At 37.0% G+C, this 25,154-nt stretch overlaps 1 protein-coding gene across 1 annotated transcript in view; it reads left to right on the forward strand.

Annotated features, from left to right (window-relative positions):
• Positions 1–25,154, forward strand: part of SYT1 (synaptotagmin 1) — a 194,144-nt gene that overhangs the window by 13,783 nt on the left and 155,207 nt on the right. The window lies entirely within an intron of this gene.

Below are 25,154 nucleotides of genomic sequence, written 5' to 3' on the forward strand. Positions count from 1 at the left end.
CGAAATTCTTCTTTTTTCCCAGCTTTAGTGAAATATAATCAATAATATAACATTGTATAAATTTAAACTGTACAATGTGTTGATTTTATACGAAATGATTACCACCATAGCATTAGCTAATACTTCAATCTCATCATAATTACCATTTCTTTTGGGGCTGAGAACATTCAAGATCTACTTTTAGCAAGTTTCAAGTAGATAATACAGTATTATTAGCTATAATCACCATGCTGTACATTAGATCCTCAGAACTTGTTTGTCTTATAATTGGAAGTTTGTACCCTTTGGCCAATAACTCCCCATTTCTCCTACCCAGCAATAGTCTGCCTAAAAGGACATCAAAACCATTAACAATAAAAGAAAAAGTTGACAAATTAAACTTCTTCAAAAGTAAAGACTGCTTTTTTGAAATGCAGCACTAAGAAAATAAGGCAGGGGGCTTCCCTGGTGGCGCAGTGGTTAAGAATCCACCTGCCAATGTAGGGGACACAGGTTTGAGCCCTGGGCTGGGAAGATCCCACATGCCGTGGAACAACTAAGCCCGTGCACCACAACTACTGAGCCTGCGCTCTAGAGCCCGCGAGCCACAACTACTGAAACCCGCACGCCTAGAGCCTGTGCTCTGCAACAAGAGAAGCCACCGCAATGAGAAGCCCGCGCACCACAACAAAGAGTAGCCCCCACTCACCGCAACTAGAGAAAGCCCACGTGCAGGAACAAAGACCCAGCACAGCCATAAATTTATTTTTTTTTAAGAAAATAAAAAGGCAAATCATAGACTGAGAGCTCTAGAGTATCTGCAATACATAGATTTGACAAAGATGCTGTTTCTGGAATATATTTTTTTAAAAAACTCTTACAAACCAATACAACAATGAGCAAAGATTTGAACAGATATTCAGTCAAAGAAGATATACATGACCAATAAACTCATGTAAGGATCAATTGCACGATCATTTACATTCAACATTTTTAGTCATTAGGGAAATGCAAATTAAAACTACAATGAATTTCATTTTTAAAGCTCTCTTTAAGATCCATTCATCTGTATATGCCATTTGCATATTTTACTAAATTGAAATTTAGTATATCCCAACTAAACTCACCTCCTTTTCCCCCCCAAAAAAATACACACACACCTCTACCCTGAAGCTCAAAACCCTAGCATCATCTTTGATTCTTCCCACTTTTTGTTCCCATTGTCCAACCAGGTAACAAGTTCTACTGCCTCAATCTCTGCCTTCTCTCCTCTCTATTCTCACTGCCGCTTCTCTATTTGGGCCGTCCATCTGTATTACAGTTATTAGGACCTCTTAAGAGATTTTCCCATAATTATCTTCCCCTGTTGGCCAATCCACTGTACATAAATCTTCCAGTTGTTTCTTCCTAGAGCACAGCTCTGAACACACCAGTCCCTTGCTCAGAAACCTTTAGTACTTTCCCCCTTAGCTGATTTTTGAACTCCTTTATTTGCCCTCCAAGACCCTCTGTAGTCTAGCCCCAACCTACTTTTCCAACTTCATTCCAACTTCTTTGAACTGAACTATTCACTGTTCCCCAGAGACATGCCTCCATTTCCTGCCTTTGTACCTCAGTCCATGGTGTTCCTACATCTGAAATGCCATTACCCCCATCTCTGCATATCCAAGCCTTCCTAACCTAAATGATAAGGCTCAATTCAAATGCCAGCTCTTCCGTCTTGCTCCTCCTGAATAACCATTTTACTCTTTCAATATACTTATCTTCTACCATGTAGTATTATGCCCATATCTTATCTTCCTTACTAGATTTTAAGTTCTTAGAAGATAGCCTCAGACTTTGACCCCTTTTTTCATATTTTAGACTACGTGCTATGTGCCTTACAAAGGATAGGCAGTCAATAAATGTGTATGGCGTGGATGTATTGCTTGGTTGTAGAATACAAAATAAATTATCATTCCTGTAATCTAGTAGGAGAGATAAGATATGCATAGAGACAGTAACAGTGTAAGACAGTAGAAATGTGTAGAGGAGTCATCAAAGATGAGCCTGGAAATGTAATTTGGAATTAGGTTAGAGAGGGCCATCAATATCAGGCTAAAGAGTTTAGACTTTATTAAATCGTTAAAGAGGAGCCAGGAACCATTCAAGATATTTCAACATGGAAGTAACATAATCATTGTTTTGTTTTAGGAACATCAATCTGACAGCAGTGTGTGGGCAGGAGAGATTACAAGGGGAGAGCCTGGAGAGACGGACCAGGCAGGAAGGAGGCAAACTGAAGGAACAGTAGAGATAATGAAAGTATAAATTGATGTGGAAAGGAAGGCACAGATGTTCAGACTCTGTGAACATGCAGTTGACAGACACTGCAACTGGATCTGAGGGTGTGTAGGAAAAAAAGAAAAAATATAATTCCAGAGTATCTGGGTTATCGTTCCCCAGTGATGCCCTGTAGGGAATGGGGAAAGCAAGGGAGAGTTCAGCATTGGAAATTGAGGTTTGGGGAGTTGACCACATATAAATTTAGGTTGTGAAAGTGGATAGTTGACATAAGTAAGAATGTGTGGCATGGGGGTGGGGGGAGTCCATGATAAATTCTTAAAATATAAAACTCATGGATGAGTAGTGAAATTGATGGGATAAATGAGCTGTCAGAGAGCAGTGGGTAAAGCAGAAATGCAGAGTGTCATAGAAGCTAAGTAAAAATTTTCTGAGAAACAGTAGCCAATCTGGTTCAAAAGAAATGTATTGAATGTACTGCTTGAAATTTGGAAAAACAAAAATGACTAAAGCATGCAATCTACCCTTACCATGTTTTCAATATAGTGGGGGAGAGGGAGCAGATACCATCGCCATCATCATTACCAGTATTTTTCAGTGATTAATACAGGACCTCACCTATGTATTAAATTATTATTTGACCAGTTATTCCTCGTAACAACCTTGTTGGGTATGTATTTATGATTTTAATTTTATAAAGGAGTAAAGCACCTCAAAGATATTAAACAAAATGTACTCTGGTACAGGGCATAATGAAATAAGTATTAAAGAAGGGTGCAAGTAAGCAAAGCACAAAGGAAGGAGAAATGGTATAGGAGCAACAGAAGGAGTTAGTTAAGAAAGAGGTGCCTTTTGAATTAGGCCTTGAAAGAGAGGATTTATACAAGCAAAGAACCGGACAGAAAGCCATTTCATACTGAACAACATGAGTCGTGAGTGCCATCACAGAGTTTGATGGTTAACAGTTTGGTTTGGTGTGACTGAATTGTAGGACACATTGAAATGACGTTAATGCAAATCGTGTGACTCCATTTTTTTAGAATATTTAATGCTTGGCTAAACAGGTCATACTTTATCCTGCAAACCATAAACCTTTATGAGATTTTAAAAAATAGAGTGTAGGTCCAACTAATTTTTTTTTCTTTCTTGATGATCAGAAGAAATAATAACAGGTATAAACATCCAGGCATGGCAAATGCTGCAAATAGATCATGGAAGCTTATGCTTGAGAAAAGGTCAGTGGATGTAGAGCTCTTTGTTGACCTTGGAAAGCCTCGTTTCATTAGACAGCTGGCATCAGACGCTGGCTTGCAGGGTGTGAGGTGAGGAGTTAAGAAGTGAGAAAGTGGAGTGAGAAAGTGAAAGTGGTGAGTGTGAACTGTTCTCTCCCGTGATGGGACCAACAGAATGATGGCTCGTGCACTTAGCAGGATGAAGGGGAACTGAGTAAGTGTTGAGGCAGGGAGTAGAATGAGATGAAATGACAGAGACTGTCATTACCATAGGCAAAGTGAACTCTTTCCTGGCTCATTCTGAACGCCACCACATATCCACACCCCATCACACATCTCTCCTAATTTTTTTGCAACAGAAGTTACTTGTAAACCTGGGACAGAAAAGTTGGTGACAGTCCACTGAGAGCTTCAGTGTTAGAAACTCTTCCCAATACATTCAAATGACTAATTCACTGGGATTATAAAGTGTTGCTGAGACGACAGACCAATATGTTTGCACTATTTTTCCTACTTCATTGATCAGAGTCTCCCTTCCACTGTTCTTTCCATAAACCTCATGCTACGGCACTTGCCAATTTTGTTCTTATGTGAGAGCTATTTGTTTTATTCTTCCAGGTTAGTCTAAAATTTTTTTTTGGTGGGGGGAGGCAGAAATGGACATTCTCATATATATTGCTCCTGTAGATACTAAATACTTACTTATTGAATTAATTTTGGAGTCTGTTTCACTATTATAAATACATGCAAAAAATTGGTTTGCAGAGAGATATATTAGTTTCCTACTGCTGCATGAAAGCTTACAACAAACTCAGTAGCTAAAAACAATACACATTTATTATCCTACAGTTTACATGGGTCAAGAATGCAGGCACAGTTTAACTGAATCCTCTATTCAGGGTCTCACGAGATCGCAATCTATGTGTCACCTGGACTCCGGAAGAGCGACTCAGGCCCCTCTTCCAAGCTCCTTCAGGTTTTTGGCAAGAATCCATTTCTTGCAGTTGTAGGACTGAGACTCTCAGTTCCTAGAGGCTGTCTGCTTCTTCGAGGCAAGTGGAAGAACATCTCTCTCACCTCAGGAAGGGTCTAGTCTCTCTTGAAGGGCTTTCAACTGACTAAGTCAAATGCACTCAGGAAAATCTTGCTTTTGATTAATTCAAAATCAACTGACTTAGGACTTTCATTGCACTGGCAAAATCCCTTCACCCTTGCCATATAAAGTAACTTCATATCACAGGTCTTGCTCACAGTCAAGAAGAGGGAATTCTACAGGCTGTGTAAGTAAGGAGTGCTAAGAGGAATTTGGGACGTCTTGGGAGCCATCTCAGAATTCTGCCCGCACAGATATGGAAGGGGAAACAGAGCATTAGGAGAGAGCAAAATAATTTTTCTTTAATGAAAAAGCAATAGATATTTCCTTTTCTGTAGTATCTATTTGTACTATATACATTTTTTTTTTTTTACAAAATTAAGAGGATTTGAACTGGAAAGCATCATTCATTCTCATTTTGTCCATTTCTTCTTTGGTGGCGGCGGGGGGGGGCAGATTCCATTATGACCACTAATATAGTATATTTTAACAGGGTTAGCAGCAGCAGAGTTAAAGTGCTGAGATGTTTCAGTGCAGATTCTTTGGTATCTGAGCAATGTTAAAGGGAGTGCGAAAGCTAAAGCAGTTTGCTGTTCAGAACTCTCAGTCTAGCAAATTTTTCAAAGGTTATATTTTGCTAATGACAATGAGTTCACATCAACGGGTTTCATAATGTCTATGAAATGAAAGATAGGGAGAATTAGTAACCAAGGTCATTCAACCACTAAGTAGCAACAGAGGATTCAAACCTAAGCCTGGCTTTTAACTTGAGCCCAATCCAAATCCATCCAGGTTCTTAACTCTTGCAAGATACTCTCTCCTCCCAAAACACTCATAATAAGACCTTGTGTTGTACGTAATAAGTAACTCGTATATGAGGGTGCTCATATAGATCCTCCCAAAATTCATATGCTGACACCTAATTCCAATGTGGTGGTATGTGTAGGTGGTCCTTTAGGAGGTAATTAGGCCATGAGGGTGGAGCCTTCGTGAATAAGATTAGTGCCCTTATAAAAGAGATCCCAGAGATCTCCCTTGCTCTTTCTGCCATGTGAGGATACAGTGAAAAGGCAGCTGTTTATAAACCAGGAAGTGGGCTCTCACCACACACACAGAATCTGCTGGTGCCCTGATCTTGCGTCCAGAACTGTGACAAATTTCTGTTGTTTACTAATTACCTAGTCTATGATATTTTTGTATGGCAACCTGAATGCACTAAGACAGGCTATTTGCCACTTTTCCCCTTGTCTCCAAAATTTGAAGACAATCAGTTTCCCATTTCTTCATTTTTCCATGACATTTTTTTCTTTTAAGCTTGTTAAATGGAATTTCGTAAATTACTCAAGTATAACCACATGCTTGCTCACATTTCAGTATCAAGCACAACATCAGGCAGTGGGCATTTTTTTCACACTGATGCAACTGTTCTGGTAAATTAAGAAACTTGTTAAATCCTTCTTGTGTCTCTATTCATTAAAAATATTCTAAAACAAAATCAGTGCAGCAAGAATGCATTGGAGGACCTTACTCAGGAGCAAGGATTGCACATATTGGAGAGGCAGTGCAGAAAATTTTATCCCTCTTCCCCATTTCCAAACTCAGCGATCGCTTTGTGAGCGCCAAGCAGGAGGTCTCTGAAGTTAAGCCCATCCCAGAATGGCATGCGTTGTTGCTTCTAATGATTGACTTTACTTGAAGTATTAATTATCAAAAGTCTACTCTCTAAAAGCGCTATGTATCCTTATCTCAGAAAGGGAAAGCAAAGTTAACAGGGCCATCAAGGAGTGGGAGGAAAGGCAATTTTACAGATTTAGTTAGCATGGAAAAGGAAGAGGGGAGGGGAAGAAAATGGGGGCAGGGAGTAAAGTTACACCTAATAAAGCTTAAGAATCTAGTATAGCTTTTATGATGTAAAAGCATGATGCTATATCATGCTCTGTCATAAAGTAAAAAGAATTAGTTATCCATTTAGCCAGTTTCACCGTGGCCTCTACTACCACATTTTCAAATGTGGTAGAACAATTGATCAATTCATTTCAACTCCATTCTCTGCAATTTGAAGTACTGCAGTGAAGGCTTTCCTACTGATAATTACCAGTGTTCTCTGCTCTTTTCCAGGCCTAAAATTAAGGTGCCTTTGTTAATACCTTCATCACTATCATTGGCTTTGCACATTGCTACCCCCTTATTATTTTTACAATTTGCTAAAGCTTTTTTTTGTTTGGTAACCTTGATCCTCAAGAACTTTCTGCCTGATTTCCTTTACACAGTCCTTTAGCAATTTTTTCTCTCTTCATAGAATTTCTCATTTCCTATATACTAATGCAGAAAACACTAATATTTGATCATAAAACTAAAGGGATCTATACTAACCTTTCCCCCCAAGTTTTCACATATTTCACTCTAATTCTTCTTGGGCTTCTAATTTTACTTTGAAAAGATTTTTTTCTAAACTGAGATTTCTCTCTTTAGTTTCCTTTCTTACGTGGCAAAAATGGAAAAGCACTTTAAAAGTTATTCTAAAACTTAGTCTGTGGAGTAGGTGGCAGTCTTAGCAAGGAAATGTAATTCCTGGAAATTGTTTCCAGTGAGTGATAGCTGTTGTAACTGCGAAATCTAGTGTAAGCAATGAGTTTTTTCACCAAAGGAATGACTCAAACTGTTATATCTCTGTGTAGAAGCCATGCTTTAAAAAAATACCACCTTCTCGTTACTTGGAAACTCAAATATAAATAAATAACCTTTAACCTTCCTTTGATTTCTTAAGTAGAACTTTATATTTCTGTGCAGAGTTTTATAAGAGGTAATGTTTATGGGAAGAAAAATATAGCTGCAAAAAAACTGTAGTAAAAAAAAAGAAAATAATTATGAAAATGATAACAAGCTTTTGCAATTTTGGTAATTCCTACCAAGATTAAGACAAACTTTTCTGAGGAATAATTCAGGAGGAAACCTCGAACTAGTCTCTAGTTTCACTAAAAATGGTATTTTATAGAAACTGTGCAGAAACTTAGTAGACTACAGATGCTGGAGACCAGAAGACATATTTACTGGTCAATCCCAAAAGATAAGGATCCTGTTGAGAGTAGTGGGTACAAGAGATGTTTTAGAAGCTGGCAGTTGTTTTAAGCATGGAAATTAAAGGTGCAATGAAAATCAAAGATGATTAAAACTTTAGGCCTAGGGAGAGTTGAGAGAATGGGGGAGCAATGATTAAAAACTGGAAATTTTGAGCATGTATTCCAGAATGGGAAATGGAAATGAGACCATAAAAAAGAATAGAGCCCAGTCATCGATGGCCTTGAATTCCAAGCGTCACTGGGGACCACTGAAGTATTTTGAGCAGAGAAGTAACCTGGCCAGAGCTTATGCCATTTCCTCTAGGCTTCTGTTTTGGAATGAACTGGGGAAGGGAGAGGCTGAAGAATGGGAATCAATTAAGAGGTGAGCCAAGTATTCTAGGCAGGAGGTAATAAGAGCCTGACTTGACTAGTAGAAATAGAAATTCAAAGAAGGAAATACATGTAAAATGTATTATCCCCTTTTCCAATCTGGTACTTATTTTTGCCCCCATTCTCTGGTTCATGTTGGCGGTCACTCCCTCATCAGTTCTAAATGTGTGAATTCTGCACAGCCTTCATGATACCATCATAATGAGGCCATTCCAATTCTTCTATACTTTCTTCTATTATTTCTCTGAATTTATTTTTTTACCTTTGTCTCTGAAGCAATTATTATTAATTCTATCTTTTATCATAGTCACCCCTGTTGACCTCTTATCTCAACTATCGTGAGTTCCTAGAAGACTGAGATGATGCTTTAGTTTCGGTCTATCACCCTTATCCAGCCCAGTGGCTAGAAAGTCAGGGTTCAGTATAAGGGTGACAGTATTTGCTGGGGGTGTTACGTGGATAAAGTGCAGAACTAGCAATATACACATGCTGGAAAGTCAAAGAATAACAGCAAGAGTTTCAAAGGAGGGATTTTTTTTAATTTAAAAATTTTAAATCTGTCCCTAATTCCAAGTGTCATTAGAGATAAGGCAAAGTGAAAATAATTGAATATAGTGATTATTTATCACCTGTGAACTTCCAGAGTATTGTTTTTATAGAGAAGATACTAAGACTTCAGAAAAGGTGTTCCAAAGTCAAGGGCTATCAGGCCTCTTCGCATAGCTATAAACCAAATGCATTCTCATTTCTTCCATTTACCAGTACTTCTGGTTCACTGTTGTTAAAAAGATATCAGAAGTTGCAAAATAGCAACTTATGAGGTGCAACTTATGGAGTAGAAATGCTTTTCACATAGATAGCCTTTACAGTGTTGTCTTTGAACATTCTTGGCATAAACAGAACATACTACTGCTGAGATATATAGGCTATAATGAAACATAGCACAAAGTCAAGGACTCACAACTCTTTGCTATGAGAGAAACAATTTACGAGGCATTATTAGGACAGTGGGGTTATTACCATCTCACTAGCAAATGGAAAAAATTAGATCATATATTCCCTTCACACATGGCAGATTGTTTTGCCACCACCTACACGTTGGCAGTTGATCACTCAGTACTGAATGAGTGCCTGGTGTGTGCTCAGTGACCTTCAAGAATGCACAGCAATGGCAGTGGGGGGAGAGTCACAGCACAACAGATGCTTAGCGCACACAGACATAGATACTCAAAAGGCTCACAGTCATACAAGGAAAAAAACACACATTCAAAGAGTTGGAGAACACTTTCCAGGGCGGGGGATCAAAAAAAAGCATAGGAAACTATAGTTAAGAGCATGAATTTGCACTGAAAGGGCACACAATAGAAAAGTACTAAGAACCATCTTGTAGGATGAAAATATTCCTCTTGAGAAAGTACATTTTGAGTTGGGATTTCAGAAAATGAAGGTCAATAAAGATCGTATTGGTTCAAAAGAAAATAGCAAAAAGTAGTCAGACTGGTTGAATCCATTTTTTAAAGTTCACTGGGGCTAAACCAAGCCCATTTGACCCAGTTAGTATCACAGGACAATTTAATCCCATTCAGGATGCCCCTCGTTGTAGCAAGTGAGTTAGTCACATGAAAAGGATGGTGCAAGACTAATGACATTTCTGTGAAAATACTCAAAGTAAATTCTCCATTGATGGAGAATAGCATTTTTAATAATGAGAGGAGTGAGATGGATGGAGAGTACAGCAAGATTAGATTTCTTAAAAAGTATGTTATGAAGAAACAGGGACTCAGTAGAGGGAGAAATTGGATTGGGCAGTTGATGGAGAACCTCCATTGCACCTGACATTCTTAAAAGGGGAAAACATACATACTGGGAAAATAAAAATTATTTGAAGAAGAACGTGTAAGCCAGAGACTTCTCTCGTCTTCTTGCTTAGAAATCATCATAGCAATTCGGGTATGAAATATCAAAGGCATGGAGAAGAATGGTGTTTGTAAAAATGAAGAAGTCTGGAGTCTCAAAAATGCCAAAATGGCTGGCAAAAAAAAGATAGAGAAGGCAAAACTAACCCAAGAATAAAACTAGAAGAATGATGAAGTGATGATATGTTTAGCAAAATGCAAAAACTTGAACAGCAGCTCAGGTTGGGTACAGACAGGCAAGACAGGCTTGGTTCTGGAACATTTCTGGTTTCAGATATTGCTGAAACAAAACACCTTTGGGTCAGAAGTTGAAGTCAGCTGGAGACCCCTGACATATAGGAAATCATAGTTGAGAGTTAGCCTCAAAAACAAGGTAGTTAATGGGATCAAATCTAACATAAAAATGATTGTACAAAAAAAAATCTGTGAATCTAGCAAGAATTCATGAAATCAATTAATTCCGTTTTCAGAGGTAGAAGATCCCTGACAGAAAAAACTGATTTCATTTTATGTATATATTTTTTGTATTGTCCGTCTCTCAAGCATGTTCCCTGGAGCTATGTGACTTTTCCAGGCTCACAGGTGTTGAAGGGTGACAGCTATGCAACTTATCCCCTATTTTCCTCCTGTTTTCCCAAAAGTCTTCCATCCAAAGAGTTGGAAGTGTAGATGGTGAGAAGACAAAGCCATCTAGAGGAGACAGATCCTAGGGGACATATGCAAGTATAATGAGGGACTTGGTGCTTAATCAGATAGATGGAAAAAGATCAAAGGTCAATTATTTAGGCAAACGCCCAGCAAAACACTAAGCAAAGCTAAGTGGTAAGTATTTCCAGGAAGGAGGAGGTGTTAGCAAGAGCGGAACCAGAGGGATGATCTCACTCTTCTGGATGGATCAACAAGAGATTAGGTCCCCAACCCTGGAAAAACTGGAGTTTAAGACTTTTCATCACAACAGCAGTTTAGAAGAATAAAACCCCATTACAGAAATTGAACTAGAATGTTAAATATTAAGGTTTTGAAGGCCAGACTCTGGAAGTGGATCTCCAAATCAGAATAAGGCTAATAGATAGCTGGAATTCCTTAAAGCCCCCAAACAAGAAACCGGTGAAGGTCTAGACCGTCTAATAGTAAAAATAGTTCCCATTAATTTAGTAATTATTAAGTGCTTTACCTGAATCACCTTATTTAATCCTTATACAATCCTACAGTATAGGTATTATTATTTCCATTTTAGAAAGACTAACTTGCTTAAAATTATGCAGCTAGTATGTAGCCAGGAGGATACAAAATCCGTAAGTGTGTGACAAAAAGAGACTCCTGCCTGGGTAAAAGGAGGATTCAGAACAAGAATGAACTTGTTATAACAACACTCCTCCTAGAAGTCCTTCCAAGAAAGAAAAGGCCATTGCTGAGTATGTCTGCCTTCCAGGATAAGTTACCTCCCAGTATGAGAGCTCTTAGCTCCTGTTCTCACAAACCCTTATCAATTAATAAAATCCCAGTATGTAAACATAGTCCTACTACTGCCATCAAGGACTCCTCTGGAATACTCAAGGTGAAGTCCTCTTATGTATCAACTCCCTTGAGTCATTTAAAATATTTTAAATTTGAGAGCAATTCTCATGCACAACTGTGATATATCTCTGGAGATGTCTATACTGCTGCAGTATATATAGCTTCTAATAAAAAATTTATGAATGAAATGTACAAGTCAGTGACTTAGAGTAATACAATTTGGGTCATTCCATCATAATAGTCCAAAACTAGAAGAGTCTTCACACAATGAATTGGGTGATCAGCATTCTTTTGGTGAAACCCAACGCTCATTTGTGTACATGATGAGTGATGTTTTTGGTTCTTGGAACTAACAAATACCCACCTACCCTGGCTCCCACATAACTGTGTCCTCAAGCTCAAATGATGTCATCAGAACTCAGTTTCTCTCTTTTCAACCTTTAGCATGGATTTCTTCAATTTTTACTTCCCTCCTAGGACGGCACTGTCCACATGGCAGCTGCCCAGCAGCTCACGGCTAACATTCAGCCAGTGTAGCAACGCTCAGTATAGGTGACTTTTTCACTCATTCAACAAATATCAATACATGTTGAGTGCTTACTATGTACCAGCATTGCTCTAAATGTAGAGATATGTCAGTGAAGAAGAGAGAAAAATCTTTGCCCTTGTGTTATCTTTTCTAGATCTACTATTTGTAAGAATAGTTCCAGGCATAACTACTTCAACATCATGTGTCCATCCATGCCGCAATCATTATGCTCTGGGGGAATGGAATGTTCTCGTTCACCAGACCTACGACTTAAACCCGTGCTTAAAGAAGGGAAGACAGGATCGGTAACATTCAAATCACCTTAAGACTAAAAAAGAAGAATTGGGGTGCTTTTACCAAACAACAAATGTAAACCTAGGAGGAAATTTTTTCAATTAAAACTCCAAAATCCAAATTCAGGGAGTTTAGATGAAGAAATCTCCCCTGAAAACAAGTAGAACTTGCTCAGATAAAGTTTTTGAGTCAAATTAAGCTTCCAGAATCATCCAGTCTAGACGCCTCCTTGTTTAGTCCATGAGCACTGAGAGGAAAATAGTCTTCCAATGAAGAGTACATGGGGTAGAGTCGCACTTCCAAGGATAATAGCTATCTTCAGTCATTGTCTGAAGTTTTATTTATATAGAGAATTTCAACATCCACCCAGTGAATAGCTATGGGCTATGGGTCCTTCCGTCTTGCCACAGATGGTGGAAGTTATGTTCAATTTTGTCTCACCCCAGGTGAGGAGAGCTCAAGCTATTAGTGATTGAGACCTCAGGCTTCATAATTTATAAAATTTATTTTGCTCTTCTGTGTCATGGAAGAAAAACTGCCCCCTGTGCTTTGGGAAAATTGATTCAAAATTTGATTGTCTAATATACTGACTCCAGATAACTGGATAGTAACTGATAAGATAGAACTTCATTAGGAAATACTTATTTTTTCCAACAATAGTGTAATGGTAGTTGTACTTGTTTATTTTTTCTTAACATGCTAGATGATAGGCAGATAATAGGGGGGTGTGTGTATTGAAAAGCAAAGTTATTAGACATTTATGACATGGTTAAGAATGTTGATTTTTGCAGCTGAACTGCCTAAGTTAACATCATGACGCCGCCAACATTAAGCTACTAAATGATCTTGAGCAAGAATCTTCTCTGAAACGGTTTTTCAGAGTATGAGAGTAATAGCACATTATAAGATTGCCGTACATATTAAAGGTATTAACAGACATCAAAACTCGGCACGACAGCTCTTATATAGTTAACATTCAGTAATTTTAGTCATCATTATCCTCGTCATACTCAGGATGATTTTTCCTGCAAGTAACAGGATTCTCATCTTAAGCTGATATAGGTATCGTCAGTACTGACTGTCCTCCTTAGGGGCACTGGTATAGTTGCACTTCCTCACCTTATTGTAGGTGAAGCTGTGTCACTAGTTCTGGGAGGTTAGGTTGTGGGTGAAAGTCACGTGTGCCTCTTCTGGGCTAGAACATTTGATTCAGATGTGAGAACATCCAAAACTCTTCCTTCTGGAACCCAAACCAGCAATTTTGGAGATGTACTTGCTTCATGAACCCACATCTTCGAGTGACCACAATAAAGCCCCTGCTGACGCACAGAGGCCTCTAGCATGAACGAGAAATAAGCCTTTGTTGTTTTAAGTCCCTGAGGTTTGGACTGTTTGTTACTGCTGCATAATCAAACATATCTTGACTGATGCAAGCAACTTACACAATGAAGCATTTAAGTGTCTCATATGAAATAAAGTCTTGGGGTAGGCAGTTCCAGAGCTAGTTTACAGCCAGGAACTCTGAGTTTCCTTTGACCGTCTCTGCATAATTGCAAGATGGCTGTGGCAGCTCCAGACACCATACATATCAATATAACAATCCAGTCCAGAAGGAGATGGTGGGGGAGAAAGGCAAAAGGGGTCTTTTTCCCTTGGTGCTATCTCTTTTATCAGGGAAAACATTTTTCCCAGTAGTCTCCCGCAGATTCCCCTTAAATAGTATTGGCAGTACTGGCTCTTATGTCCAACTCTAGACCAATTAGTGACCAAAAAAAAAAAAAGGAATTACAAAACTGATTTAATTCAGTCGTAATTCATCCCATCAATCTGGGGAAGGGGCCTGCTATTCTTGAGTATACTAATCCCTGCATGATACCTAAAAAAAATCGGTATTCCTTAGCAGAGAGAGAGGAAGAAGAATGGTTATTTGTCTAAGCAACCAAGAGTATCTTTCCCAAGAGCAATGGCCTTTTACAAGACTTCTTGTAAAACTAAAAGAGAACTTTTTTAAATGACTTTCTAAAATGACCTACTTACAGTCAATGAAGTTGTCCCAGGAGAGGATTTCAAGTCTACTGAGAAGACTGAGGTATACTGGTAAACCCTTCTGCTTGCATATTTCGGTGGACAGTGTGGATTTCTAAAGAGGCTTGCTCAGCCACCTTGTTAGACACCTAATAATTTGGTGGACACTGAAGTATGTTAATAGGGAGAATGTGTTACATGAACTAATTATTTAGATTATGATTATCCCAACGTTAAGCACTTCTTGAATTAAAATATATGCCTAGAATACAAAATGCATAGCAGCTTATTTTGTTCTATGGTGAGAAATGTAGGAAGAGAAGAGGTTACCAGAGAATGATGACCGACTCTCCAACCCCCTTATGGCTTTGAAAAAAATCACAATTTACAGTTTAAAAGCATAGATTCCAGGTAAAAGCTAAAAGTTGGTGACCTCCATGTCTTTCCAAAACATGATCACGCAGAACGGCAAGAGAAACAGCAAGACAAATTCCGCCTTGTAGCACACATTTTCCTCACTAATATTTGCAATTCCAATTTCTAATAGCACAGGTATATTTAATTGCCTCTGAATGTTGGAATGCAAACCCATTTAGTGTTGAAAATAGGAACCCAAAAAGGAATCACAGGCTCTGTTGGCCTGCAGAATCCCATAGCTGCAGGCTGATTTTAATGTATCTGGGGAATTTTTTTAAATTCTTGGCCATCATGCTTACTTTAGAACAGCATTTAAATTATTAATCCATTACCATCTCAAGCACAAATGTCTTGCCGACACTTGTGACTTCTGAGTTATTTGTGTTACAATTTCAAGAGTTCTACTGAATATTTTGAGCACGTCTAGTGGTAGAAATGTATATTTTTCTCATGCTCCAGTTCCAAGATCTTTAAAAGGGGCTGGTCAATAAATCCAAATCTTTTTTTTTTTTTTGACCAAGAGATCTCTACCACTGTTAATAGTAGGTGTCCTTCCAAAAGATTCCTAACAATAGGAATCCTTCGAAAATTGTAATGCCAATTACTCTGCCTGATGCAGAAGAAAAGTGCTATTCATTAATCTGTTTCTTATTTGTTTATCCTACACTTGAATTTTCATCTCTGAGTAGCAACATTACAAAACTTAAATATTAGGATACTGTACTTTTTCCCTGTATGTATCCATGATTCACCTTTAAATTAACTTGAAGAAATCTCAAACCTAAGCTTGCTAATATAAACTTTAGTATTCTTCCCAGCAGAGACCACTTTACTAACAAAAATAGCTTCTGTCAACTTGCTAGAAGAGTCTCTGTGTGGCCATAGCTGAGATAAACGACCTTGAAGATGTAGAGCAACAGAGACAGTTTTGTTAAATTTCACCTTAATAGACATTTAGCAGCATGTATCAAAATTCAATTTTATCTAAAACTGAAGAAAATATATTAAAAGTTAGAATAAGACAATAACTCGCTTTCAACTTTGTAGACAAAGGTATATTAACTGAGATGTGGAAAAATAGTCAACTTCTATCCTTCCAAAACTGTCAATCAGCATGTTTGATAGTTGGACACTTGACTTTGATTAGCAGTCACGTATTAAGGTTAAATTATGTGTTAGTTTCATGGCTGGTACTAACTAAATTATCATCTTGCCAATGGTTATTGCAATGAGGTCACACTTTTGGTGCAGAACAAACAGAAACCAGGAATCTATCATCATCCCACTGGAACATTACTGTTAAGTGAACCAAGAAAGAAAGAAAAGCATCTCACTATTAACCTCAAATACTTTTGGAAATGGATGTTCACATCCATATCCTCTCTGATAGCCTGGGTTATGGCCTTGGAAGTGAAAATCCCTTGCTGTGTACATAGTGGGTCAAAAGAGTAGGAAGAAAACTAACTCAAATGTTTTAAGATGCCTCACAATGACACCTGAATTTCCTCTGATGCTTAGCATTTTATTTCCCTAAGGGTGAGACTACTTAAAGGAGAAAAAGATCAACTTCTCAGATGAGGAAGCAAATTAAACAGTTAATAGAAATAGAGATTATTTTGTTTTGCTTTGAAAATAAACAACACATCTCATTCTCAGAAGACGACCAGCTTAAAGTACACCTTTATTTTATGTATCCCTACGACTTGCACATTTAAGAACACTACAGAATAATGATTCTGATTTATTTGGTTTCAAAATGATTGTGACAGTGTTGGAAGGCAGGGTTTTATGTTTCCTTTCTTTTGTTTTTCTGACTTAGCATCCTGACTTTCAAACAATCCAAATGAAGTGAGGATGCCAAGTAGACAAGGCATGGAGGTAGGAGACTCCAGAACCGCATCACTTTTGTTAACTAGGATAGTGCTTCCCAGGATAGACAGTGACTGCTGAACTACACAGAAAACACAAAGCATGGATTTCTGGGCATGTGGGATGTCTTTAGGTAATTTGAGAGACAAATCACGGACGGTGCATTGACTGCTCTGCTGTGGCTGTTTTGCTGAGGCTATTTTGACTCTTAACACTGAGAGTTCAAATTGCTGTTAAGATTTCACTATAATGTGTGCTGTGGTTCTCTTAGGAATGAAGAGTTAAATCTACAAAGTTCCTAAGAACACTTATGTAAAAGCATAAGGAAATGCACAGGAATAAGAAATTAAAAACACTTAATTTCATGCAGAGTTTACATCTTGGGAAGAGACAGGAAATGCAATCAGAGGTGGTCCTATGTGGCCTCAGCAGTCATCATCTTTTAGTTCTTCAGCTTGGTGTGAGGTAAATGGACATCACACTTTATTCCTTTTTGCTTGACTTAAATTCTAATAATGTCTGAAAAAATCAAAGTCCATGTAGTATCATATGAACATTCATAATGAAAAAAGCTGAATACAAAATTGCATGTGCTGTGAAGGCAACTCTAAATATATGTGTATAAATGAGGATAAGAAGGGAAAATGTTAAGAGGTGACTTGATAAAATAATAGAATTATGAGCCATTTGCATGGAAATTGCTGAGACATATGATTTGAAAGTTTGGTGATCAAGAAAGGGAAAATAGAACCTGAAGAAAATGGAAGCTTCTTTCACATAAAACAAAGGAAATGTTCAGTATAAATCAATTTAAATATTCAGTATATAACCAATTTGAACCTTGGCTTTCTCTTCGTCCTCTCCCCTGTATTCACCCCATCATTTTACACTCTTTCAATTAAAGAAAAATTCTTCCTTTTCTGAAAACATCTGGAGTTAACATTGAGAGTTCTACAAGAAAATATAATTCAGAGCTCTAAATTTAAAGCAAGGTGAAAGTGCATCCACAGTTTTTAAATATTACAAACACAATAACTGGCATTCAGTTGAATTTCCTGTTTATTGCACATTCTGAATTTGATGTACTCTCACACTTGTAGGCTTAAAGCTTAACTGAGACATGCAAAATAAGACAACGATTAAATAAAAGGAGAATTTCTCACTTCTATCATAACTGTGACATTAGAAAAAAAACTCAGCTTTACTTTTCCAAAGGGACTTGATTACATGGAGATATATGTGAGGAGGAGCAAACACACCTCAGAAATAGTTATTTTTCCCACAGGAATTCCCAGCCAGAAAGCAAAACTTGCTGAGTCTAACTGGCAAAAAGATTCTTCTTTGTTCTAATGTAACTGTTCCTCATTTCCCATGGCCTTGAATAAATTCAAGTGCAGCGGTTGTTTTGCTAAAACTCAGAGTAGAACCTCTCATTTACCTACTATTGTTCTGCTGCATTTACTTCATTCTGATCAATTTCAGTCACGCTCTCTTGGTTGCTTTGAAATTGGCAGGTATTCTAAATGAATATCTTGTCAGGACTGGTGGAAGTAAATAAGCAGTTAGAGAAAAAGGCTATTTCATTGAACTGCAGAGAAAAACAACCTTAAAGACTTTGTTCTTATTCTCCTGCCTTTAATAACGCACAGTCATAATACTACAGAAACCTTCTGAGAAGAAATTTTTATTGGTGGCTTTACTTCACATACATGCGCACCAAAATGCCTTCAGAAATTGATGCGAAGGTGCTCCCTCAGAGGACCACAAATACAATAAAGTTCCGTTTGAGTGTAAGGCTACTTTAACAAGGCATTCAGATTTAATTAGGAGTTTGAGATTAACATATACACACTACTATATATAAAATAATCAACAAGGGCCTCCTGTATAGCATAGGGAAATATACTCAATATTTTGTAATAACCTATAAGAGAAAAAAGACTTTGAAAAAGAATATATGTATGTATAACTGAATCATTTTGCTGTATAGCAGAAATTAACATTGCAAATAAACTATACTTCAAGAAAATAATTTTTTTTTTAATACGCAGGTTTCTCAAACAGGAATTAATATACTTTAAAACCATAGGCTTAAAACCCAGTGAGACAGTGTAAGTGATGGCCAGGCATCATTGCCAGCCAAGCTTCATTGCCTCTAAGATTTCATGAACTATGCCAGATCTGCTCTTTTTTAAAAAATTCTTTCAGTACATATCAATCCTTAAAATTAAGAGATTTCTACTTCTCTGCCCCCAAAATTTTCAGTCTCTTCTGCTATACTCTGTTTATTTTTGCTAACTCTCCCTTCATAGAAAACAGGTCTTTAATTCTCTTATAGGTCCCACTGGCTAAGATTTAAATGTCTTCTTTACTTGATGCTGGATTAATGCCAAATTATCTATATTCCTTCCAACTTGTAGCAATTACACTGGGCCAATTTTCTTTTCCTTTAAGTTTTGACAGGCAAATAGAACCAGGGCTCTAGAGGAAACCCAGCAGGTTTCATATAGTTTATTGCTTGGGTCTAATCATTTTAAATATGTTACCAAGAAATACTTTCAGGATGAAAAATATTAAACTTTAGAACAGAATTTGATATATATTTATTTTTATATAAAATTGGAAAGAGAACTAGCATTTATTAAATCTCATCTATCTGCCAAGTGTCAGATGTGTTACCTCATGGAATTCTCTCAATTATTATTGGGGTATTATTATTCCCACTTCTCATGGAGAGAAATAAAGGCTCAAAGAAGAAAAAGGCTCTCTGCGCTTTAAACTCAGGGTTCTTTGACTCCAAGCCTCTACTACCTTTTAGTATACCACGATGAGTTGAAGTAATATATAGAATTATAATTGATTTTCTATGAATTTACTGTTTCAGTTATTAAATTTCAAATTTATTAAAATTCACACAAAAACATTTACCTTTACTAAAAATCAAATTATATTGACATCATGCCAAAATAACTGCTCTATGAGGAAAATTAATCCAAATCTATTCCCTTCTAGAAAGGTAAAACTCTTAGGTGTTGCTTTAGAACAATAACCAAATAATAATTATGTTTCAGCCATTTTAGAAACTTATTTTCCATTACTGTATATTAATTATGATTCTGATCAGTTGTGTTAACAAGACTTTTTCTCCTTATACTTTGCGCTTTTTTCCAAGAAGTCTATTTTGTTTTATGCCATAGTTGGACTTTTGCCTAGAAAATTACAAAATCACTTAAAACGAACAGTATTTATCCCGTCTTTCTGAAGGAAAATACTTCTAACTCCAACCTCACGACTCTCCCCTAATATTTTTCCAGCCGTAGGTGTTAGCATCTGCTGTTGTAAAATCTTTGGTTTTGACTGGGGGAGACTGGGGTGAGGGCTAGAGCAAAGATCACTTTTTACATTAAACATTACATAATCATTCCACATGTCCAATTACACAGATGACTGGAACTTTACAAAACAATCTACCTCCTTAAGCTCATCTTAATCACTTTCACGTTTGTGTTCTTGAGATTCTACCTGAGATTCTCACCCTTTCCATCCCTAAATAAGGCACCTGACACACTTCTCACCAGGTAGGAACCTGGTGGTGACAAATGCTTTCTCTGCGTCCTTGTGAGCACTGCTGAAGCTGAGATAGGTCTCAACTCTTCTTCTCCTGGAAATGTATGCAAGCCTCAGACCACTTACAACCTCCCCTCCCTGTTTCACCATTTAGGTGACTGCTCAGAGACAATCAGAAAAAGTGCCAAAGAACGTATCACCCCAAATGGCTTCCCCAAACTCCGTACTGCATTCTTCCCTCTCTTGACTTCCCCACGTTATCATATATGCGTAAAGCAGCCCACAGAGGCGGTAGAGTGAATGGAAAAGAGAAAACCAAGGCACAAGGCAGCACCATGTGCTTCAAGAAGGACCAGGAGTGATGTTAGGAACCCTGCGTTCAAGGAGGGAGCTGACCCAGGTTAACATAAACACAGGGTCACTTACTGTCCCTTTTGAAGTGTCCATAGAATGCGTCCTTAGTTTTCTTCCATTTGTCTCAAACGCACGGTAGGACTTCAAAGAGCACTGATTAACGAAATGACTTACTACAATCAGTTACCGCTTTTAAGTCAGCGAGCTATCCTCTGAGGTTAGTGGAATGCTTTTTCAATAGGAGATAGCGCTCTCCATTCTTTTTTTTCCCCTCAAGATCCTTCTTCTGATAACCTGTTTCATGTTGAGTGCTCTGCTATTTTCTTCCTTTCTGTCCATCAATATTTAATTTAAAGTAAACATCTTTTTCAGAGATAATAGTTTGACCTTTAGTCAAAAAGATTTACCCACGTCAGTTCACTGAATTCTCCATTTTTTATTATTTCATTTAAAATCATTAAGATGAACTTCAAATATAAAATGTTTTATTACTTGAAAGGCATTTGCCTCAGTATGTTAAGAAATGGATCTACTATCCTTTTCCAAAGAATATTAGGAGGCCACTAGTCTAGTAAGACAATTCTATTTCTTCCAAGCAATACCTGGATTTAGTGATCCTCCAAGCATACATGTTAATATTACAATATTTGTGCAGCAACCGGGTTCTTGACTTTGATGTTTACGTATAAGTAAAATACTGGGGAAAAAAAACAGCTATCCCTTCCATTAAGTTTCATAGCTTTCAATCTTTAAAGAAAATCCTCTATTTCACTATTTTACTAAATCATATTAAAATGTAAATTTCAGCTACTGTTTCAATTCTAGTCAAAACCACCAAAAGAAAACTATAGGCTCCTAACTTAATTTTCTTGAAAATGAGCAAAGACAGCAGAAAATAAAGGTTTTCTGTAAATGAATATGACATTGGAATGATTTAAATAGCAAAGAACCAAAAATTGTGATCCTAGATAAGTTTAAATCCCAACACCGTTGATTGATTTGAAACAGGAATTATCAGAAATTGGATTAGTAGAAAGAGCTTGATGTTCAAAAGACTGAGCTCAAGATTGGGCCATGGTTTTTTCCCAGAATCTTAGGACAGTCATTATTTTTGGTACTTTAGATTTACCATCTGTGAATGAGGATATTATCTAAATGAAATAACAAACCCAACTATTTTATAAATTATTCAATGGAAACAAATGGTATAAAATCAAAGTTGGTTCTTAATAAAAATTGATCATTATAACTTAAATGTGTATGTAAATAGTCACTGAACAATAAATGTTGAATTCAAGATAGCTTTTCAGTCTCTTATAATACTTGGCCAATTTTTGAGGAAAGAAAACAGCATCAAGAGCATGTTGTTATTAATGCATAAGCACTATAAAACGGGGAGTGTGTTCAAGCAAAATCTACCATTTTGCCAGTAGAAAGAGTAAAATCTTTCCACTAATATCTTTACTGCTTAATAAAAAGGTTTACCTCAGGAAGTGTTAGCTGGGCTGAAAAATTACTGAAAATACGAAGCAGTACATGTTTATTTCCATTAATACAAACTTAATATTATTCTAATGCTGCTTGCATTATTTGAATAACATAAACAACTGTTGGCCAGTGCAACTCTGAGGGACAATTATTTATGTTCCCCCAAAGTTTGATCTATTCATTCTATTATTTATCCATGAATAGCTTGATGACTACCAAAATGCTTTGCATTTCAGTTTTTAAACAGCAATCTTTATTTTAGAATGTTACCCTGACATTCAGATATATTGTTAGGGCAGAACACTTTGAGCATACTGGGAACTGTACAGTACATACAAAATTGCTTGTATTTCATCTTTTATCCACGTAACTTTCAGAACTTGTTTTTTCTGCCAAGTTTTAAGCATTTTCAAGTTGTGAAATTTCATCGGAATTGCTGGCAAATAATACTGACATTTAAAACTTTCCTTCATATTATCTACCATTCTAAGCACTCTGCATGTCATAAATTTACATATCACAAGTCAGAGTTTATATCATTATCTCCTTGCTTCACCCACCTCCCCTGTTACAGAGGGTGAAACTGAGGTTCAGAAAGTTTAAATAACTTGATCAAATTGATTTAGCAATTTAAGTGGCAGAACTTGGAGTCAAGATCCATGATCCTTATTATATCTGATGTTGCCCTGTTACGATTATCAATAATATTTTTTGACAAATGATTTTCATTGATTTGGCATAAACAATTAAAACTTATTTCAGTTAAGAGAAGCCTGACAGTAATATACAAATATGTTCACAAAACTAAGCTCTTCTTAGAAGTGATATAATTAGTGAATATTTGCTCATCTGTCAATGTGGACACGAGAGAATGCCACAATATATAAGAAGAACATGAAAATTGAACCCCAAAGACTTAGGTCTGATCTCAACTCTAAAAGGAATCACATTACAGGAACCATAGTTCAGATCCTCAGTGTTCTGATCTGTAAAATGGAGATTATGGTATCCACTTTAGCTACTCTACAATTTGGCTTTTAGGGTCAAATCAGTTGAGGTAATGTGAAAGGGTGTCATAAAATGAAAGAACTATATAAATGAGAAATTGAATTAGGAAATACTGCAGGGGCTGGATATAAGAAAGGAAAAGGCATATCAGCATTACTAGTACGATTTTAATCGAATCTTTTAAGGAGATAATGTGACATAAAAATCATTTAGAAAAAATAATTGACAGAAAACAATAAGCCAGTTTACTGCTTTTTCCATAGTCTATCTGGAATAAAAAATAAGGGATGCTTGCACAGATTTTCTAAATAATCTGGAAAAGTTGATGTATGTATGAAGGTTTATCATGATTTAATCTGTAGTATTTTTTTTAAGTGTACGTTTTAGTTTCAACAAGGTGTCCAAGGAACCAGGCCCTATGTGTAAACAGTATTTGAAGAAGGCTGTCTCTGCCTCTAATTATACTTTCATTTATTCAATAAGCATTTACTTAAGACTTACCCTTGTACCCAACCCAACTGATACTTCATAGAAGGCAAAGGAAAGGAAGATATCAGTATCCCTCTTCAGATAGCCTCCTCATGTTGAAGAGACAAATCACAAAGCTACTAGAAAACAAGGATCAATACGTGATAATACAAGTCAGAAGGCATAAATGAATATGGATGAGAGACAACGCAAAGGGATCCTGCGTGGTATTACTCAGGTAGACATTTGGAGGAAGTCTATTGGGAGTCATTCAAAGGAAGAAATAACTGAGTTTGACAAAGAGAAGAGAATAAAAGGAATTCTACATTCTTAGTGGAGATCTGTGAGAATCTACAAAGACCAACAAGATTTGCAGGGCCTTGAGGTCACATGCTCACTGCTGCGGTGCTTAGAAGCACAAGCTCTAAACAAAAGAGAAATAATATTTAAAAGGAAAAACAAAAAATAAAGAAAAAGTCACCATATACAAGATTGACCAGCATAGGGAAACCCCGTCAAAAGCAAGAACAGGAAATAAATCAAGGATCTTGGGAGCTGTAAACTAAAAATGAAAGTTCACATCCAAGAACCAGGAAACAAAAAAAAAAGAAATGATGCTACAGATTGTGAATTGGACACATAAAATTGCCAAGGAGAGAAACAGACTGAGATAAACAGAGAAAACAACAGTTGGAAAGGAAAATTAGTAGGTGTGGTCTGTAGCAGCAGCAATCCGTTGGATCATCAAGGAAAAATGTCCTGTGGATAGCTAGACAAGTGAGCGGCTTTGTTTTCACTGTTGTCTACCTGTCACTTTGTATAGTGATGAAATTAACGAACCTGACTCTTCCCTTTCATGACTGGAAAGACTCGAATGTCCTGCCCTTCTTCGCTCATGCACGGCAACCACACAGTTCTCCTGTCAGTACAATCAAATCTCTCCAAGTTACAGGGAATTCTGAAAACGCATCGTTTGCTCCTAGAATAATAAACAGGAAATACAGGGGAGAAAAATCCTTCCAAAAAGCAGGTAATAAAACCAAATGGCCTTTTTGTTTGTCTGTTTCTTCTGTTACAAAAGAGCATAGGGAAGCAGGGAATATATCTGCCCATTTACCTGACATTCTTTTATCATAATTGGATTTCATCCTAATAACATTAAATTGCTTAGTAAAGAAACAAGTAGACTCTCAACTATTGAATTATTCCAAAGTTAACAACGGGTGCCATATTCAATGCTTGGAAAAGTCTCTTTTTTCTTGGCCATCTTTGCCAAAAACAGACAACAGATTAAAGACCTAGTTGACCAAATTCAAAGCATCAAAATAAAACCAAATACTAATTGGATCAGAATCCAAGAGATGCTTAATTTGAAGCCTTAGCAAACAAAAGTCAAGAAGAAAGTTAGCTTCCGCTATGGGAAGAAAAAACCCGAGACATAATTTTTCTTAGTTTTGAACTTAGAAATCAAAACTCGAGAGAGACATGCTACAAACGTTACAGGATAAATGGATTTCCCTTTAACCACAAAACTGTGTCGTCCACAGCATGATTGAAAACTGTTACAAATTTCCAAGAGCTTCAGCACTGATTAGCGAGTGAATTGCCTTCATCTCTGCCAACTTACCTGGCATCCCTCTATGTTTACCAACACACTTCTCC

Source organism: Delphinapterus leucas, chromosome 11 (assembly GCF_059928025.1).
Source record: "Delphinapterus leucas isolate spDelLeu-1000000601 "Yukka" chromosome 11, BTC_Dleu_Yukka2, whole genome shotgun sequence".
Classification (NCBI taxonomy): Eukaryota; Metazoa; Chordata; class Mammalia; order Artiodactyla; family Monodontidae; genus Delphinapterus; species Delphinapterus leucas.